The 16,109-nt window shown below is 38.0% G+C and overlaps 1 protein-coding gene across 1 annotated transcript in view; it reads right to left on the bottom strand.

Annotated features, from left to right (window-relative positions):
* epb41l3b (erythrocyte membrane protein band 4.1-like 3b) overlaps positions 1–13,670 on the bottom strand; it is a 66,747-nt gene extending 53,077 nt beyond the window's left edge. Inside the window, exon 1 of the mRNA XM_051953463.1 lies at positions 13,516–13,670. The gene's annotated coding sequence lies outside the window, so the exon portion shown is untranslated. The remainder of the gene's footprint in view (positions 1–13,515) is intronic.
* Between the last annotated feature and the right edge of the window lie 2,439 nt (positions 13,671–16,109).

Raw genomic sequence — 16,109 nt, 5'->3', positions numbered from 1 at the left:
AACACATGCAAGGATCTAGTCAGGAGAAAACAACCTGAATAGTGCCATAAAACAAGTTCAAGTGTGATAACAGGACCAGGGTGTCTACAGGCAGTGCAGACATAATAGGGCTTTTTTTTTCTTTTCTTTTTTTTGCAGTCTGTCAAGTGCAAATGTGTTCAGTGACGAGCTGGGTTTTTCGTCTTTTGTAAAGACTGAGAGAGACTCTACAGATCAAACACAGTTTGGTAACTCGCTCCACAACCAGGGAACCACAGAGGAGAAGAGTCTAGCTATCGAGCTTTAGTAAAGATGTAAAAGAGAAAAAAATGCATCATTAACATATGTACCTCAATGTCTTACCATCTTTTGTCGCTTACTTATTTCCTTTCAATCACAGATACTTTTCCCAAACAAAACCATTATTACATAATTTTATATTATAATTATAATACATTACTACCCTATAATGTTGCTATTATTATATTATATAAAATTGTCTAAAAATACAAATAACAAAATTGGATGATTAATCCGATTTTCAAACTGTTACTGTCTACAGTTTACAAATTACTAACAAAAACATGGCTTTAAGTCAAAATTACCACATGTAAACACAACCACAAACTACCATTTTTATTTTAACTATCAGCCACCAGAACATCAGTACATTTTTAATGCAATGTCACAGAAACATAACTGCCTTCATTTTTGCTGACATCCAATATGTCAAATGTTTTCCAATTCATTTTGGCCAATTGGTGATATTATTATGACATATATGACAAATGTACATGTGCACTGCAAATTCATTAGTTTAATAATTTATGCATGTCTTATGTGTCATTATCAAATGATAATATTTCAAATATAAAAATAGCAATTAAGTTATGTGGGTCATTCCAGAATTGGAGGACATTTCACATCCCACCAATAAAATTTCAAATAATCCATGTACAAAATACTAAAACACGCAGTTGTTGTGCAAATTTACTTGTCCTAAGATCAAATCTAAAAAAAAAGGAGAAAGAATGTTTGACACAATTTTTAAAATACCAAATAAGTCAGGAGTTTCCCTTAAAATGTCATTTTCGTCTTGTCCCACGCCCCTGATGACCAAGTGGAATCTCAAATAAGACAGTTAAAATGAAATTTAAATCTTCTTTTTTGGTGTTATTCTTTTTATTTATGTCTCGTAATTGTGGGAAAATATAATATTTTAAATAAGAATAATTATGCTTTGAACGTGTGTCCCACAACAACGCTGTGAGCATCCCCTTTTTAGCTGTTAGAAGAAGAAGAAAACACTGAATCACATGATACGCTGGAATTAACATCATCAGTGTTCCAAAAGAATGGGTAGAGAAAAGCTATGTCTACTCGTCTATTTTTTCATTTTTCATAACATTGTCAGCCTTGATTGAATGTCTCACTCTACCTCATGCAACACTGTTATAAATATTATCAGGATAAGACTAATTCTTTTTACCTTTTTTTAAAAAAAAACTTTTTTCCACTAGTAAGTTTGTCCTCTTGGTCAGCAGTAACAGCTGGCTAAATATCTAGCTTCTACTCATGAGAAAAACTTAACGTGATTTGAGTATGGTTAGCGAACAATAAATAAACATGCAATAAAAATGATACACCATTGATGTGTAAGCTGAGCCAATCAAGCCTTTGACAGTTTACTACCTATTATTCGTGAATATGTAGCAGAAAATTGTAAACGATAAGGTCACTTTTGACGACAGTTGACTTGCAATAGATTCAACTCTTCAACACCATACAATGGAGTGAAAATGAGCTCGCTTTGAACCAGCGACTATGCTATAAAATGGTTTTTGCAAGTTATTGCATGAATAACAATAATCTGACAGGACAGTGCTAGTGTACAATGAACACTTTGCTTTTTGGTATTTTATGTACACTTTGCTGTTAACACTTTGGAACAAAGTTAAATATTTACTTTGTGGTTTTGGATCTGAATACTACAGCTCTACAATTCTACAACTTCATTTAGCAGACGCTAAGAAGCAAGGATCTAGTCAGGAGAAAACAACATGGATAAATGCCATAAAACAATGGTACTTTCAGCACAGAGTTTGTTACAAATCACTAGAACTGTTAACATTGAAGCTCATACAGACTTCTCAAAGACAACATGACTGTATCCACTGCTTTATCATATTCTTTCATGCCATGTTAAAACCAGCAAATAATAAGTACAAACACACATCTGCTGCCCTCTTCTAGGTACATACATATGTATGTGTGTGTGTGTGTGTGTGTGTGTGTGTGTGTGTGTGCGCGCGCGCGCAAATACAGACATGAAAGCAAGGATTTAATTAGAGTCTGGGTTGTTCCCTCTCGGGATATTTGGGGTTGGCCTCCTGCCTCCCTGTGGGAATTTGACCCAACTTGGTCACCCATATGACTTTTATTTCATCTAATTGCTTTCATGCTCAAGTAGTAACCCTTACTGTGCACTACGCAAACATAAACCCACAGTCATGGATGGTGTGGCTTAAGAGAATTTTCTAATGTAGTTGGACTCAAATTCCCTAAATAGTGACAGTGACTTACAGACATGCTTTGCAGAGGGTTGACAGTAAATGTAATACGTTGCACAGTGCAGCTCTTACATACAACATCCAAACAGGTGACTTCATTCAGCTAATTGTCGCAAAGTTTCTAAAATATGCCAATAACAATGTTTTACATGGAAGACATACAGTGTAATTCACATTACAATCGTAAGTGATTTAGCTACAGTACGGGCAAGTTTAAAATCCTAAAGCTGCAACTTTTCAAGCAGGGAGGGAGAAAGAAGGATGATGTACAGCAGCTCAACAACAGAAGTGACAAAATATTCCTGTAACCCTCAAATCTGGGACGAGAAATAATAGCTGTGGATGGTAAACAAAATGATCTCAGCCAGTGTAGCAATGGACTGTGCAGTCATCCTGAGCCCTAATTCAATACCATCATGAATCACAAAAAATGAACGGATTTGTTTTTACTTTCATTCTTAGTTCACTGCCGAGTAGCTATGTTAATGACGTCCCATTCTGTATTTTTTGCCATTTCTTCCCAGCTGGATTCTTTCACTTCCCCTTTCATTTCATGTTTTTAAATCACAGACATTATTGAAATGATAAACGTTGTTTACAGACACGAAAAAAATTGTCATGTGCGTTACCACAGTGAGGCCCGCTGAGAAGACATGGCAGTAAGAAATGACTACAATGTCTTTCCTCTGTCTGGCCAAACAATAGTTATCTACATTTAGAGCAGGTGGAGTCTGGCACGGTATTGTCATGGCCCGACTGATCGTCTCAGACATTGCTCATCAGAGGCTGTCTGGCCAATGGGTGGTGACTGTGTGACTGCAGTAAACAATCTTAAAGTGGAAATGAAGGGCTGCATACTAGCTTGTCTTCGCATACTTGTATTGCTAAAAAATAAACAGTGTAGGTTAGGCTGGTAATTATTTGTCTAATGTACAGATATTAAGTCAGGCTAATTTCATCTTAAATGTTGCTTGGAGGAATTAGGGAGCAACCACAGCAATCACTAGCATTCAAAAGTTTGGGGTCACTTAGAAATGTCCTTATTTTTGAAAGAAAAGCATTTTTTTCAGTGAACATAACATCAAATTAATCAGAAATACAGTTTAGACATTGTTAACATGGTAAATGACTATTTTAGCTGGAAACGGCTGATTTCTAATGGAATACCTACATAGGGGTACAGAGGAATGTTTCCAGCAACCATCACTCCTGTGCTCTAATGCTGCATTGTGGTAGCTAATCATGTTGAACTGCTACTTGATGACTAGGAAACCCTTGTGCAGTTACGTTAGCACATGAATAAAAGTGTGAGTTTTCATGGAAAACATGAAATTGCCTGGATGACCCCAAACTTTTGAACGGTAGTGTATGTTTCAGGGTGCTCATGGTAACAAATGCGGGAGGGGAACGGTCGAACCAAGTTCTGTGAACTTGATACTACCAGCCACTCTCCTTCCTACTTTTCATCTTTAATGGTAAGAGGTAACTCCCATGATCTGTATTAACTTGATGCTAGTCTGCAGCTAATTTTATGGAATATGTAAATGGAGGAGTTAATTGGTGTGTGGATCTATCTATTCTTAATTCTACTACATGTTTTTGATCCAGCACCCATCAGATTGGATATTCGGATGTATGTGTCTATTCTATCATGTCTAGTTTGTCAGATATCTCTAAACGTTGCTGCTTGGTTGCATTACTTTGTTGTCAGTCCATAGCACAAGGTAATAAGCTAATAGTGAAGGACATCACTTCTGTTTTCCGTCTGCTCTCTCATTCTCTCTTCCCTTTGCCCTGACCCTAATCACTGGAGGCGGATGGTCGTCTTGTCTGAGCCTGGTTCTGCCAGTTAGGCTTCTTCCCAGTAAAAGGGAGTTTTTGAGAGTTGCTGAAAAGGGATAAATTTGGACCGTCTTCACTTTACTATGTGAAGTCCGTTGAGATAACATGTGTGAACTGAAGCTATTCAAATAAAACCTAATTGAACTGAACTGGATGAAATTTTTAACAGCTGTAGTGTTGATTTTTAAATAGTATCAAAAGTATTAGCAATCCTTTCATATAACCAAGTCTTTGAATTAAAATTTTAATAAATCAAACGCGAAGCAAAGTCAGCATAAAAAGTAGGCTCTGGTTAGTGTGTACGTTCCTGTAAAAATCACAATAACTTTCAGGAAGGACTGCTTCGTAATCACTATGCAGATGAGTAAGTATGTGGACATAACAGTCACACACTTGGGCTTTCTCTTGAGTGAATCTGACCTTGGCAGTCAAAACAGAAAACAGGCCTTCCTCAGTAGAAAAGCACTAAAACGCAAACTGTTGATGGCTGTCTGATATGTTTAGATCATAGCACCATCATCTGTGTTTTATTAGCAATCTATGGGAAGAATAAATTCAATTAAAAAAACCCTTACAGATAGCTGATGCTTTAAGGAAATGGTTGCATTACTCTGACTTCTACACAGATATCTGGTGTCTGATGTTCTTTCTTCTCTGTATCTATAGCGGCTCACAGATAAGTCGGAGTGTACATGTATGACTCCTTGAGTTTCCAGAACATCCCTCGGTCAGCAGAATGATTCATGCCACACAGGACAGACAACATGTGATCTCTGGACTCTACTTAGTTTATGTGGCTGCTTAACTCTTCACTTTTTTCTGCTGAGTACAGACACTAAGTTCCTGTGCAGCTCATCATCTGCTCTGAACTGAGTTAGCTGAGTTAACCTCAAAACCCTGTCATTTCTCAGTATTATCAAAATCAGACAACAAAAATGTGTGTGCTTACTGCAATTCTACCACTGTCTCCTCTTTTACTGAATTACTTTAAATGGGAAAGAAGCAGGATTTAACTGAGCTCCTCCTTACGCAGCATTTTGCTTCTAATTAAAGTTTAATTTAACATAAGTAAATTAATGCATTAATTTCAAATCAGTAGTCATTAAAAGGTAATTCTGGAATCCTGAGTTTTGGGAGAAAAAATATTCAACTAATAAACAACATATCTAGATACGCATGAATATGTTTATATGCTTGTTCTCTAAAATCAGCAACCTTATGAACTTCATTACATCAATCTAATTTCCAGGGCTACAGCTAGAGCAAGCAAGCCGGCACTTCATCACTACATAATTATGTTGAAGCATGTATATATGGCAAATAACCCATGTGATCAATTTAAAAAACACATAAATAACTAAATAAATAAAAACCATGCCAGCTTTCTCTGCCTCCCTGCGGTCTCGGGGAAAAATAATTGCTACTCTAAAAGGATCTCTGCCCGAACACAGCATTACATTTTGTCTCTGCTCTTTCACACACTTAGTTGACTATACCAGATGATGTACACTGCATTTACACTAAGCTGTGTCATCCTGAAATGAAGTCATTTCCAGTGACAGCATTCTCAGGCTGATGTTTCAGTCCAGTTCCACTGTTCAGACTATAAATGCACTAATAATAATTGAGAGTATATTATCATTTTTAAATTATTACTATGTTAACTGCAGCTGCAAATTACACAATGAACTGAATGACCCCAGAGTGAATATGCTCCAGCAAGCTTCACCTCTAACTGGTCAAGGCTACCATCCCCTGCTGTCTGGCTCCACTCGGCTGCAAATACCTTCACTCCCAAAGGGCTGCAGGTCAGCCAGCATACATGCTAAATTAGAGTTTGATTTTGACACTTCAAACTCAGTCAAAGCTCCCAAATCAACCCCCCCTACCTTGACCATGACCTTATCACACTACATTATTAGAAAACTGTCTTTTCAGCTTTGGTTTCCTATTATGTAAAGCCAAGGAGATTAACGTGAAAAGGAATTAAGATGCTGAGGAGCACGCCCTTCACGTTTTCTGCTCGTAGGAAGCACATCTTATCTTAAAGAATCATAAATGTGGTGTGTAGTTCTAACCTTTGACAGTCATATCTTAATGATTTTAGCCTTCAAGTGATTGTGAAGGAAGCACTATTAGGGAGGGGTGGCACGTGTATAGCATGGGTTGAAAAAAAATCTGTATGTAAAATCACACTTTACTTCTAGGAAAGTTCCTTATTTCTGTGGATATCGGTATTTACTAGAGGAGAACTATCTAAATGATAAGGTGTCCTGAATAGAACATGTAGTGACAGAGATAGGGGGCATTGTATTTTGACAAACTAAACTTACATATCTGCATCTAACTCTTACTACAGATTTGTACAGCGTTCTTTTACCTATACCCAAGAACACATCCAGCTTTTACATAGTAGATTGTTACATCTAAACTCAAATGAACAATAATCAGCATGTACACTGAAAAAAAAAGAACTCAATAATAAGACATGGTTCTATGAAGGGAATGTGGTACGCTTCAGACAGTGACTGAACTGTTTGCAAAATGAGTGTTTAGGGTTGCTGATAGGCACATTGTGTTACCTTTGGACAAAGCTAGGCAAGCTATTTTGCACTGTTTCCGGTCTTTGTGCTAAGCTATGCTGACCAGCTGGTGGCGATAGCTTCATTTTCCCTAAAATGACCTGAGATCCATTTAGGCATCTTGAAATCTGACTCTCAGCAAGAAAATGAGTGAGCCCATTTACCAAAATGTTGGACGGTTCTTCAAAATTTACTGAATGCAAAAGTGTTCTATGTCAGTTAATGAAACAAATCAAGGGGATAAAATGGAGTTTGGATTAGTTTAAGCTGCATCACTGTTTGTAGCAACACTCTGAGGAAACCTGATGGCTTAACAACAGTGTTTTTGATTATAAACAAAAGACCCTGCATATCTGAGAAGGACATGAAAGATGAATCTCGTCGCTCCACTATAAATACCCCATAAGTGTCGAGATGCACATCCCAGGGGCTGCAGCTTTATAAGGCAAAGGCAGCTCCATATCATTCTCAAGTGATCAGGCAGTGCTGGGAGACAACAATACTCTCAACAAGCTTATCGCTCCACTAAACAAGATTGGGTCATAGAGGGTATGTCCCCCAGCCCCCCAAGACAACAGCACTGCACTCACATGTCCAGCTCAGCTCACTTTAATGGACTATAAACTACTGTACACCTGAGGACGAAAAATCTGTGACAAATGGCTTCATTTGTATTTTGCACACAAAAATAATAGGTTAACATGAAGGCTCCTTAGGAACTTTGGGTGATGGTCACAAATATGTGATGGTCTGAATTGGGGGAATTGTTTCTTGGCTATATGCTTCAGACAATACAACACATTTGAATATACACCCACTTTATTAGGTACACCTGTTCAATTGCTTGTTAACACAAGAACAACGTAGTTAATCAGCCAATCACATGGCCACAACTCAGTGCATTTAGGCATGCAGATGTGGTCAAGACAACGTACTGGAGTTCAAACTGAGAATCAGAATGAGGAAGAAAGGGGATTTAAGGGACTTTGAACGTGACATGGTTGTTGGTGCCAGACAAAGTATTTCACAACTGCTGATCAACTGGGATTGTCACACACAACCATCTCTAGGGTTTACAGAGAACAGTCCGAAAAAGAGAAAATATTCAGTGAGCAGTAGCTGTGTAGATGAAAATGCCTTGTTGATGTGAGAGGTCAGAAGAGAATGGGCAGACTGGTTGGAGATAAGAAGTGCAACAGTAACTCATATAACCACTGGTTACAACCAATGAATGTAGAACACCATCTCTGAAGGACAACACATCCAGCCTTGAAGAAGATGGGCTACAGCAGCAGAAGACCATACCAGGTGCTTCCCTGTCAACTAAGAACAGGAAACTGAGGCTACTATTCACACAGGCTCACCAGATTTCGACAACAGAAGATTGGAAAAATGTTGCCTGGTCTGATGAGTCTCAATTTCAGTTGCAACATTTAGATGGTCAAAATTTGACATAAAGCACGGATCCATCCTGCCTTTTATCAACGGTTCAGGCTGGTGGTGGTAGCGTAAAGGTGTGGGGGATATTTTCTTGGCACAGTTCATGCCCATTAGTACCAATTGAGCATCGTTTAAACACCACAGCCTACCTAAGTGTTGTTGCTGATCATGTCCATTCCTTTATGGCCACAGTGGACCGTCTTCTGATAACTACTTCCAGCAGGATAATGCACCATGTCACAAAGCTCAAATCAACTCAAACTGGTTTCTTGAACTTGGCAATGAGTTCACTGTACTCCAATTGTCTCCACAGTCACCAGATCTCAATCCAGCAGAGCACCTTTGGGATGTGGTGGAACGGGAGACTGGCATCATGGATGTGCAGCTACAAATCTGCAGCAACTGTGTGATGCCATCATGTCAATATGGACCAAAATCTCTGAGGAATGTTTCTAACACCTTGTTGAAAGCATGCCACAAAGTATTTATGGATTTCTTAAGATTCACCTACTCCTCATACCGGTAAAGTTAAGTTTATTGTGTTCATCAGATCTAATGGTTCTTAAAGGTTACTTTAATCCAACTAGTTACTTTAAACATTACCCCTGAGGTTAGTGTTCCAAACCTCTAAAACGAATCTAGGAATATCACCAAGTGCAAACAGTTATAAGAGGAAAGCTGTCGTTAACAAACGTGATCAATAAATCGATTCTGCTACAGAGGGGCTGCTTAGTAAGAGAGTATTTCTTGAAATAAGAGGGGTAAGACGTTTGAAAGAAGACAGTAAGAACCTAGGCGAGTATTCCTCAACACCAGCTTAAATATTCTACTGAATCCTGTTAGGTAAATTCTAGTAGGCTGATAGAATCTGACCCGTTAGACGGAGAGCTGGACCTGAATTAACCTGTAAAAAGGGGAAGGAAGGTGGAGACTGACTAAAGTATTCAGACAATTCTGAAGGCAAAAAGAGGTTCAACCTTGTACTAGCGTGTACCTAATAAAGTGGCCAGTGAGTGTCTGTTACACATATGTTGTAGGAAATAACCTTTTACTAACAAAACATTAAAAAAGACTTGAGAAAATTATTGCCAGATTAACTGATTAACATAACTGCATTTTTTCCCCATAGTATAAGAGTACAACAATATCCCAAATACTATGTCACTTTCGCAGCAGAGAATATGATGGAATTTAGAGCAAAAACATATTGATTTAAGTTGTGATAACTCCCTTGGCTAAGCCCTTTCATTCCAAAGAAAGTGGGCAGGCACTACTTTACTTTACTCCAACCTTTGCAGTTCTTATCACTGAATTGTGATAATGACAGAGATTTGCAGACTATTTTTTGAACCTTTAAACCCTTTATTTCTACACACACATGGCCCTTCCACAGTCTCCAGTCCATCACACAGCACAATGAGTCACAGAATCAAAGAGCAGTAGTAAAATTCGGTTTTCTATTGATCATGAACTAAACCGACAGAAGCATTGATTTAAATTCCTAAGATGAACGGTGAAAGATTTTATCACCAGCAAAACTGCATCAAAACAACAGTAGGAAATCTCTCCTAGAGCCTCTAAAAGCCACTTCAACGACTCTTTCCTTGAGCCACAGATATGAGATTTAGTCTTGTTATGTCATCCCGTATGAGGTGCAGAGGTGCCGAACAGAAGGTATGAAATTACATAACATTTCAACGGTTTCCTGATTCTCAGAAGACAACATTGGGGTCACATAATGATATCTGATGGACTGTTTAATCCTAGCATCTAAACAGCACAGACCTGACACCTGCAGACGCATACAGTTTTGACACATGTGCTGCATTATGTTTAAGTCAGAATTTGGAAATTACCCGCCACTAGCCCATAATTACAACCTTGCTGTGTTCCAGTGATCCCACTTGGAAAAACCAGGCAAGAAACTTGGTCACCCACAGAATTGAAATACTCTTCTCCATGTTGCAGCTGGCATCATATAATTTACAGTATGTATGACAATGTTTACTGGCAAGCCTTTAAGCAAAGCTTTTCATTTCGATTTTACAGGGATGTCATTGTGATATTCAAACTTTTAAAAACATGGTATTGTTTCCAGCGTATGCCTCAGGCTCACTAACTGTTAGAAAACAGCATTTTTGAAACCTCTCGTTTGGAAATATTGCCTTTCTTGAAAGTAATTCCACCTTAGAGGTCCTGAAAATGTTACTTTTCAATAATTTTCTTACTGTGATTGACATAATGCTGAATGACAACCATTTTGACTCTGAAAAGGATGAAAACAGTGATTTAACTATGTTGTGAGTAAAATAAGAATCTGATTACACTTTGTGAATAGTTTGATCACCATCAATCAAATCTGGACATGTACTCAGTCCCAGTGAAGAGGGAAATTATCTGATTTTGAAAAGTTAGACTTTAAATAAATATCAGTTTTTACATTAGCTTTTTGGAGCTTTGTGGTCAGCTAATTGTTTAGCATTTCATGTTTCAGTTGTCTCTCACAGTTCTTATAACACTTTTTCATATTGCAGCAGTATGAAACTGGTAGAGGCCAAAAACAGAGTAAGAAGACAGATAAAAATGTACTTCCATATGACAAAACCAGAACCCCAGTATGCATAAACTGTTTGCTAACTAGCTGGATTCCTATGGCTTTAGGGAGCACTTCAAGAGTCACCTGCAAAGTGGAAAAAGTTCCACATTTTTGACTTAATAATTTCTTTACAACGCAATCTGTGAGTTTTGTTTCATGGCTTTACAGTTCCAGCTACACTGGAGTAAAACCTTTTTATCCTGGGGTGCTGCTGTTGTTGGTCCCAGCTCTCTGCACAGAAAACTGTAATTTATCTATGACACACACGGAACGACTTCACATTGGCTCTCGTGTCAGTGTAAGGTATAACAAACAAGAAATCCATTTTGCATACTAGGTTATCTTAAAAGTGAAGTCCATATAACTATAAAAGCATGCAGGACTGTGCAAACCACCTCCAACAAATGGACATGACCAGTCCCATGGACATTGGCCAGCTTTATCTCGTGTTGTACATTCACCGTCATCTTTTAAACTCATAAACCTGGCGAAACCACTGAACTGCAAAATTGACCACGTGGCTCTATAAAACACAACGTTGCATATGAAAATATATATACATATGCCTAAAACAATGAATTTCAAATGGGACTTTAATGCAGTCACATGGACCTTTTGCCAATGATGAGCTGAATGTGTAGTCCAACTCGATGAAAGAGAATGTTAAAACAAAAAGCATATTGTGCTTTGATTCATTCACATTTCTATTTTGAGGAGAATGGAAGAGGAAACACATGCTGTGACAACTTCCCATTCTGAACTGTGTGCCTGCACCCAGTGCACTTTTTTTATCAGGTGTGTGTGTATCAGTGTGTGTGTCAAGGAATACCAGTAGTGCATTCTCAGCAGTTCTAAGAAGATAGAAATGAGTGAAGAAACTTGCTGACAAAAATGCTGATAAAGTATGTATGGAGATGTAAACGTGACAGAACACAATCAACACTTTTAAAGGGCCTTCAGATGAAGTGGTATGTAGAAATCTGAATTACTGAGTGATTTGTTTCATATTCTAACATCAGAGAAGCAAAGAAAGAATTGGTTTTGATCTTTTTTGAACTTCAATTTTGCTTTAAACAGCTCTTTCAACCATTTTTGCAGTAGTCAGTATTGATAGATTTTTAGTATAACATAAGGCTTTAATTAACTTTGTGGATCATTCCAGAATCGGACAACATTTGTGTAAATTTATTTGTCCTGAGACCAAACCTAAAAACAACTAGGAGAAAAGAATGTTAGAAAATATTTTTTTAAATACCAAATAAGTCTGGAGTTCGCCCTAAAATGCCACTTTTCTCTTGTACCAGCCCCCTGATGAAAAAAATTGAAATTTAACAAATTGAATCTCATATAAAACAGTTAAAATTAAACCTAAATCTAGTTTGTTTTTGGTTTTTTTTGTTGTTGTTTTTTTTGGGGGGGGGTCATTGATGTCTCTTGTAATGGTGGGAATTTCATCATTTCAAGAGACATCAAGAATTATTATTATTATTATAAGAGTTGGGTCCCACAACATGCACCCAACTCTTAGCATAACCTTTATAGCTGGTTGAAGAAGAAAACAGTGAATCACACCATACGTTGGCATTAACATCATAAAGTGTTTTCCAAAAGAATGGGTAGAGAAAAGCTATGTTCTCTCTTCTATTTTTCATATTTTCATAACATTGTCAGATTTGACTGAATGTCTCACTCTACCTCATGCAACCCTGTTATGCATATTATCAGGATAGGACTAATTCTTTTTACTTTTTTCTTTACTTTTTTCCGTCAGTATATTTGTCCTCTTGGTCAGCAGTAACATCTAGCTAAATATCTAGCTTTTACTCCAGAGAAAAAGCTAACATTAGCATGATTAGCAACCCTGTTACTGTGATTACAGTAGGGATAGCAAACAACAAATAAAACAAAGGAATAAAAATGGTACCATTGATGTGTAAGCTGAGCCAATCAAGCCTTTGATATCTTATTACCTTTTATTCATGAATATGGAGCAGAAAATAGCAAAAGAGAATGTTTATCTTTCCACAATATTGAAACCCAAATGACCTCTAATTCTGGAATGACCCTTCATTAGTGATACTCTGCCTTATTTTTAACCCTTAATTCTGCCACTTTAAATGTATTTAGTGTTGATCAGAAACTAATGAGTGTAGCAAACATGTCTTTAACTACTGTGAATTACTATTGTGTATCGTGTTGTGTGTTGCACCTTTGTGCACTCACCATTTCACATTCCATGTTAGCAGGAAACGCAGCAGGTCACGTTGTGGTGGAGAGGCCGGTTATTGCAACAGAAAGACAAATGAAAAATGAAACAGAACATTACGGATATATTGTGTAATAGTCTGGGAGATAACCATTCTCGGTGTGAACAACCCGGACTACACTTAAATGCTGATCAAAATACGCACAGAGGCATAATATATTATCATCTGTTCATGTCTAGTGTCTTTTCGGACACACAAACTGAACAAGACATAGTTTTAAACACAAGTGAGCACTATACCTGAGTCTGTAGAGAGGAGACACAAACTTCACACACAGCAGCTGTAAACACGGAGCGTTATCGGAGACCTGCAGCTCGTCCGCCTGCCAAGGATCAGACACCTGTAAGCGCCTGCCTTGGGAAACCTTCCCAGAGACGGGACGACCTAACCCCGCCCCTACAGCCTAAAAAAACGGCCCCCAACGTACTAAACGGACACGCCCACGCCTACAACCGGCATAGAGCCAGTGCCACCTGCTGGCAGCTTGGAGGAGGAGGATTGCTGATGATCATTATTCTGCCACATGGCCGCTAGAAGGCCCCGTAGGGCTGATCTACACTGGATCCTCTTCTGATGAGTCTGCAGAGCACAGCTGACTTTTCACTGAGCTTATAGGTAACGTTGACAACACGTGCTGCAATGGCAAATTCATTCGTGGATGCATCCTCCTTTATACCCTGTCATTAAAAGTAACAAAATTCAATATTTACACCAATAGAAGTACAAGATCTGCATTCATGTGACTCAAGGAATCGTATGAACACAGTGTACTATGTCACAATGTTTTTAAAAATGCTGTTTATTTTTGTTTACATATTTCTATTTTTCTGTGTATGTTTAGAATGTGTTTTAATGTTACAGTTCGGGAGATTGGAGCAATGTTTCAATATATCATATCACTATATTATTTCTTCATTTAAATTTATACCAGTTATATGTACAATAACGTTCAAAAGTTTGAGATCACTTACAAATGTCCTTTTTAGAAAGAAGAGATTTTTTTCAATGAAGATGACATAAAATGAATCAGAAATACAGTCTAGACATTGTTAATGTGGTAAATGACTGTTCTAGCTGGAAACGGCTGATTTTTAATTTAAATATCTACATAGGGGTACAGAGGAACATTTCCAGCAACCATCACTCCTGTGTTCTAATGCTACATTGCATTGGTAATCATGTTAAAGACTAACTGATGATCAGAAAACCTCTGTGCAGTTATGTTCGTACATAAAAGTGTGAGTTTTCATGGAAAACATGAAATTGCCTGGGCCCCAAACTTTTGATCTGTTGTGTATATTTTATAATGCTAAAAATAAAAAATAAAAAAAATCCTGCCCTAATTTCTAAAACAAATGCCAAAATAATGAATTGCTGCCCAACAGTTCATAAGTATTCTTAGGTCGTTTCCCAAAATAATGTGCTGGGGGAAAATGCTTAGTGTTAAAGACCCCATCTGGTGAAATAGCCATCCATTACATTATCTGTACACTGCTTATTAACGCTTATTTGGTTTGTGGGGGGCTGGAGTCTATCCCAGGTGACTTAGGATGAAGGCAGAGGACACTGTGGACAGGTCACCAGTCTATCACAGGGCTACACATAGAGACAAACAATAGCACTCAAATTCACACCTATGGACAATTTAGAATCACCAATTAACCTCAGCATGTTTTTGGACTGTGAGAGGAAGTATCCGGAGAAAACCCACACATGCACAGGGAGAACATGCAAACTCCATGCAGAAAGATCCTAGGAAGGCAGGGATGTGAACTGGGGATCTCCTAGCTGCAAGGCGAAAGTGTTAACAACCAAGCCACTGCGCAGCCCTCCCACATGTTAATATTTCCATACAAAGTGTTGTTTATTATATGCTGAAGGACGTATGAGCAAAATAAGCAGTCAGTGCTGTGGCTGAACATTTCCGTCTTTAAACTATAGTGTTTCAGTGACAGGCTCACAAACACGTAACAAACCTAAAGAACAAATCCTGTCAACTTGTGGGGTTGGGCTTTCTGTATCTTTATTCTTCTTCAGAATCAGTGTGTGGTATGGCTAAACTAATGCTAATTATAATACTTTTAATTGCCATTGTGTAGCACAGAGTATTTTAATAGCATTGGAGAAAAGTTGTAAGTGAGCTGATGTGTTCCAGTTGCAGACAGTGGAGAGGGGGGTGGGGGGAAATAGAGGGCGGAACTTCATAGAGCTACACACTAGAGTTACATCTAAGACATCTTAGGGCAGGAAAGGAGTATTTTCATAGAAAAAAAACTTCTAAAAAATGTAACTTTGATACACAAAGACAAGTTTTTTGTGGCTAAAGCACTGACAAGAGAAGGACTCTAAACATGTTTTACTTAGATTTGCAGTAGGGTATGATAAAATATGTGTAACTGTACAATAAATGGCATGCATAAAGCAGCAGAAAACAGAAGTAGTCATATACCTAGTACAGTGCTTGAGTAAATGTACTGTATCAGCCAGACTAGGAACCTCTTAAGCACCCTTGTTGCTCCATGAAACACAGTTAACCACTTTGTATGGTACAGAGCATTGTGGGAAACATTTCCATTGCAGTATTGGTAGCATAAGCACGTAAAGAAAGGGGGGACATTTTTGGGAAAGATTTGCCTCAGCGGAACCAGAGAAACATCAGCAAATGCAAATACTTACACACAGGGAATCCTCGAATGCTTTGTTGAGAGTAAAATTGATTTTCAGTCATCAGGTCTCAGCCCAGAACAATGTGTTTGACCATGTTCCATCGAAAAAGACACATGTTCCTATGTCACCCATCTATTGAGAAATTATTGAGAAGATAGTTCCATGA

Source organism: Acanthochromis polyacanthus, chromosome 9 (assembly GCF_021347895.1).
Source record: "Acanthochromis polyacanthus isolate Apoly-LR-REF ecotype Palm Island chromosome 9, KAUST_Apoly_ChrSc, whole genome shotgun sequence".
NCBI lineage: Eukaryota > Metazoa > Chordata > Actinopteri > Pomacentridae > Acanthochromis > Acanthochromis polyacanthus.
Note: the sequence above shows the minus strand (reverse complement) of the source record. Positions and strands in the feature narration are given on the sequence as shown.